We start from the raw sequence: 6,107 nt of genomic DNA on the forward strand, positions 1-6,107 counted from the left end.
AGAGGGTGGGGAATCTCCCTTACTGGAAATGTTCAAGAACTCTCTGCACACAACGCAGTGCCATGTGCTGTGGGATGGTCCTGCCTGAGGAGGGAGGTTGGACCTGATTGTGATCCCTTACAACCTTGCCCTTCCAGAGATTCTGTAACAATATGTGCCTGCGTTGTGCCCATACGTTAAGACAGTCACTGTGAATTTCATTTCTCCTTTGATCATTATTATTTCATAAGCAGGAAGCAAATTTTTCTCAGGGGCATGTTTTTGTGTTGTAGGTACTTTGAAAACCAGCACAAAGATTTTCCCTGCATCAGTGCCACAATCATTGCAGACACTCAGACTCTGCTAAAGGCTTTTCAAATTCACTCTAAGTCACAAAGGCACTACACAACCCTTCACAGCTGGGCAGTGATGTTCTTCCACACCTTTGCCTTTGGAGGTCCCACAAGTGGACATAAGCAAGAATTAGTTTCACAGGCATATTTAACAGAAGCAAATTTCTTACAGGGTCAGAGGGAGGAAGTCAGTCTCACCCGTCTCTCCTTGCTATTGCTGTAAAATGGGAAGCTGCGGGTTTCCAGAACAACGTGATAAACATGGAAAGAAATAAAAAGAGAGGCAGAGTCCACAGTGGAAAGGACCATAGGGGCTAAAGTGGTCCATGAGAAAAAGAGAAGAGCTGTAAAATGAGGAGCTAGAAGTCTTTGTAGAGAACCCTCCCCTGATGACCAGCAAACACCTCTGAGGCCACACAGCAAATAAATTCTGACAGCTGATGCCCACAGTCATAAATTCTTGTGTACTATATCAGGCAGTGCACATTGTGCTGTGTATCTGAAGAAATTCATCTTACTGGTTACCTGAACAGGGAAGTGGTGCAACCACACCTTGAAAGGAAATATTTGCCACCTCAATCTACAACATAAAATAAAAGGTGGCTTACTTGAGCCATAAGCTCTCTGTGCTTAAATTCACTTCTGTAAGACAAAAGGCAAAGCAGTTGCTTAACCTGACATGCTATTGTTTAGCTAATTCCATAAACCGCAGTGAATCCTTGATCATGATGATAAACACCAAAGAAACCCCATGAGGGAAATTAATAATTCTGTATAAAGTGCAGCAATTCGATGGTGTGTAAAAAAATACAGCACCACTATTTAATGAGGAGCATAATGAAGAATCATTTAGTAGTTCCCCATTTAGTAAATGCTTTCTCCCCTGAGCAGTGGTGAGCGCTAAGGTTTCATAGAGAGGTTTGCAGTAAATTATTATGTAATTAATGGCCACAGCAATGAATAATAAAAGTGACACAGCAAGAGAAATGAATGGTGACTTTAATTATGGCTTCTTTCTAACTTTAATGTTTGACTTCAAAACCTGAAGGTTCCTGTTCTAGGACTTTACATGTAAATACTAAATCAATTATTTGAAATATTTGGCCTACACTAAGAACAAGACCAAAGAGCATACACATATTTTGGATTAATGTCTATATTTGTAGCATTCTTGTACTGTGTTCAGGTTTACATAGCAGAGAGAGAAAATTATCAAGAACTCAGTTGAGCTTAAGAAGAAAAATTACGCTTTAAGGATTGTACTTACCATCATACACTCTTCAGTCAGTAAATGACCTTTAAGTGTTTTTGTTCTATTTTTCCTTTAGAGAAAACTTTAAGCTGGCATAACCATGTATTGAATAAAAATATTTATTAGCTATATTTTTTTCTTAGATATCCCCACTGGGCCCAGAAATAAAGTTTGTGTAAAGAGCTTACACCAGTCCTTCTTCTGTAATTTATGGACTCTCAATGTGTTTCTGTTGGATGGGAAAGGCCAGTGGTGAAAACAGACCAGGGGCATGGGTTAATACGACATAAGACCATAGGCAGACTGTGAGAAAAATATTACATTTCAGGTACGTGAAAGCAGAGACCTGGGTGAGTACCTACTGCTTTTGTGTGCCATAAAATACGCAATGTTTGGGTTTTTTTAAGAATCACAAGATTTTTGTTTGATTTGGTTTAGTTGTTTTTCCCCTCTGCAATAAAACTCCCTGTGCATGTGCTGATCAGAAAAGTAGATGGCCCATCAATTGTGCTGACAGGGTTACTACTTTTTACAGTTCTTCCCATTAGCTTGTTTCAGAGTCCTGTGGGAACACCCATAAAAGATGTGGTGTTACCAAATGTTTTCAGCAAAAAACTTTAGAATAGTCTACTTTAGAATATCTATATATAGAATTTAACAAGCACTTTACGACTGAAATGTCTTTGATAATGAGTTATGTACATTGATATAAAATAATGAGTTATGTACATTGATATAAAATTCACTGTTTTACATTAATTCCCACTTCCCTTATGCTCCTTTCGTTTAGAAGTAAAGACAAAGAACATAAGTTAAAAACTGAACTGCATTTCATTCTTTTTCTTACTTAAATTGAATATCAACAATTTTTTTCTCATTCTCATATTTGATAGTGAAATTTCTAGAGCTTTTTAATAAAATTTAAGGGGTTTGGGGTTTTTTGTGGGGGGGATATTTTTCATTGGTGCAATTCCTCTCTGAATCCAAATTTTTGAGCTCACTACACAAATTGTAATGAATACCGCTGAAGAACATCTAAAGAAGCAATAAAAACAATAAGTCTTACCTCTATCCAACTATTTTTTTTAATAAAAAAACTGCCTTCATGTGCACACAACCAAAAAGTGCCTTGTTTGGGAATCAGCTTTCTTAAATCCTCTTTTCTTTCCCTTATATACCATAAAACAGTCTGGGTTGACAGTGACCTCAAAAAGTCATCTGGTCCAGCCTCATGGGAAAAGGAGTGTAAATGGGATTTTCTGCTCATCTGCAGCTTGGAAACCTCCAGTAATGAGGACTCATCCATGTCCCTGAAGTGATTGTTCCAGGGGATGAGTTCTTACTGCACAAATTTTATTTTTTATGTTGAGAAGAAAACCCTCTCCTTGGTGCAACTTGTACACATCATTCCTTGTTTGCTCCATGAAGACTCCATCAGCTTTCTATCTGCTTTTTAAACACCATCAAGTATTTAAAAGGCAGATAGAAAGTCTTGCCTCTCCCAAGTCTCCTCTCCAGGAACAGAAAACCTAAAAGCTTCCTCATTGTGCAGGTTACCTCTCTTCTTTGTTCATACATTTTAAAATTTAAATATCTGGTTTTTTTGACTCATTTGATTTTAGACATTCATCTGCAAACTTGAACACTATATATCCCTGCTAGCTGAGCTGCTGTTAGCACTAGACAGATCTATAACTTCACTCAGGATTTATGGAGGGAAAAAGACGAAGAAACACCAGTAAATTACCAAATGCAAGTGTCCATTGAAATGAAACTGAATAACCTGACAAAAGGAAAAACATTTCCTTGTTAAAAAAGTCTTTTTCACAAAGCAACAGTCTCAAATGCAAACTCTTCATATGACAGTTGTCACTCCAGAATCATCTATCAAAAACATCCATCTTTGATCCATGAGAAGACTCTGTCTTCATCAAGCAGATAACTCCATCCTATTTCACTTGCTTTTTTTTCCCATTAAATAATATATTTGGTCTAAAATGGAACATTTTCCCCTTAAAGATAGGAGGATTATTAATCAGCTAGTAGTAGATTTTTTGAGCAATTTTACATTTTATAGATGTAGACATAAATGAAGAGGAAATACATCAACAGGGTGAACTTGAATCTATTGAGTCATAACACATTCACGCCCAAATTTGTATTCTTATTCAGTGACAGTTGCAGACATTGGCACAAACTGACCTGATGTTAGCAACCAGACAGAAAACTTCAGAAAAATGAAGTCCCAGACCAGTAGAGAGAAAGCAAAGCAAGGTCCTCCTTCTCCAGACACCTGCTGGTAGAAGAATCATGGAGAAGACCACTAATGGAAATGCTGGATCAAGAAATCTGCAGGAAAAACAACTTATTATGGCATTGTACACCAACCTTACTACCAGACATAAAAACTAGCTTTTAGATACGTCAGACTGATTTTATTTTTAGATATTCATGCGCTGTTCTAGGTTGTTCTTTTTGAGATTATCCAAAGGTTTGGAGAAATGAACATTACTTTCAGACAGCCAAGGCTATGACCATTCAAGGACTTTGCACTCTGTGAGGTGGGTGTTATGGCTTGCCCTCATTTGCTCTTCTGAACCGTCCAAGGGCAGCAAAATTGCCAGGACTGTTTCCTGTAGTTAAAGATTTTTTTAAAGATTAATTTATTAAGTTAAAAGATTAATTTATTAAGTTCTTCCATTATAGTTACCAGCCAAACACTTAAGTACTAAAAATCACTTTCATTACCCAGTATTCCTCAATTTTTCTATTTTCCACTCCCCAAGGAAAAGGTTTCTGATGCAAAGGAGTTTTGTCTACCTTGCCCCCACCATGTCTTTTTACTCCCATGAAACAATAGCTAATTTTCCTCCACGAATTAATACCTTCAGTACACACCTGTCACTATGGAGCCACTTGATTAATGCTTAACAACTTAAGCTGCTCCAGTTTGGAAGAGTTTTCTAGGTCTAAATTTGGCATAGAAATCCCCTGCCAATTTCCAATGTGCTAAATATTGCATGTTGTTACACACCTGTACTGAATATCAGGTGCATTAGTCTATTTGCTGTGCACCTAAACACCACTCTCATAAAAACCTTTTAAATTTACTAAAACCCCCCAAAAATTTGAAGACTATTAAGAGTTTTATTTTTCATCTTCACTAAGAACTTCTTTCTGAACACTGGAATAGCAAATTACATGTGGACACAGAACTGGAAAACTAAAAATAAAAGTCCTAAAAATAATATTTCTTTTGGAATACCAACTTCAATGTGAAATAATATTCTAATCTCATATATTCCATGGCATGTATTCAGGAAAATTTGACATTTTAATATTTTGGTGGTGGAGCTCTTAGAAATGCCTGAAATGGATATATTTAATGTGGAGGAGTAGGAAATACTGCGAGTAGCACAGCCACTCTTCCATTAACAACAGTGAATTTTCTCTGTTTTAATTTTTCATTTTGTGATGCACAACCCCTTTAGAATTTGTTCCTAATAAGATTTCACATCTCTGCAACCTGCAATAATAATTTGTTTGTTTAGGTATGTACTCAAAATCCATTAAAACATTTCATTTCAGACAAAGGATCCAATATTAAGGAGTCACTCAGGCTTAGAAATTTCTTAAACTGGGACAGATTTATTTTCAGGATTTATTGAGAGATTTACTGTCCTCTGCAAGTAGGACTGCACTAAGTTTTCAGGATGAAAATATGAACCAAAACAGTAGACAGAAAGTACCTCAGCAGAAGAATGCAAAATTCTGCCTCTAGCTGCATAGGTACCTAAGAATTACCCAAATTTGGTGATTATAAAAAAAAAAACAACAACAAAAAACAACCAAAAAACCCAACAAAAACTAACAAATAAAAACCCCACACAATCACCACCACCACCAAAAAACACAGAAACAACAGAAAAATCCCAAAAAACCAAAACAAAAAAACAAACCAACCAACCAAAAAACCCAGAAAAAGCCCCCCAAACCAAACAAAAGTAAAACAAAGCAAAACACACATACACACTCCCCCACACGCACAAATAAAACCCCCTCAGATTATCTTTATTTAGAAACATTCTTACTAAGGTCACTTTTTTGAAAATATTCTTCCTGAGTTGTGTAATATTAGTTTCTAGGTTTACTCCAAAGTGAGTATCTGGCATCAATATCTGGAATGAACTCGACAAGTGCCTCACCCACCTATTTAAAATTTCATTGTTCATTAAAACTACTGTGAGAAATCTGAAGAAGTAATTTTTGAGCACAAAGAATAGACATTGCAAGGTGAGAGAAGAAAAACTGATGAGTTTAGACAAAGTAGGTGTTTTTAACATGCAGACGTTATGCACTGCCAAAATTTGAAGCTTCCCAGAAGGGGAGAGAACAACTGATAAATAAAACTATTGCCTTCTTTCCAAACATATCCACTCCTAAAGGATCCCTGCCTGGAGCCCTACACAGCTGAGCTTGTTTATTAATGCAATCTTTGTATGACAAATTAGGTCAGCTGCATA

Source organism: Zonotrichia leucophrys, chromosome 1 (assembly GCF_028769735.1).
Source record: "Zonotrichia leucophrys gambelii isolate GWCS_2022_RI chromosome 1, RI_Zleu_2.0, whole genome shotgun sequence".
Classification (NCBI taxonomy): Eukaryota; Metazoa; Chordata; class Aves; order Passeriformes; family Passerellidae; genus Zonotrichia; species Zonotrichia leucophrys.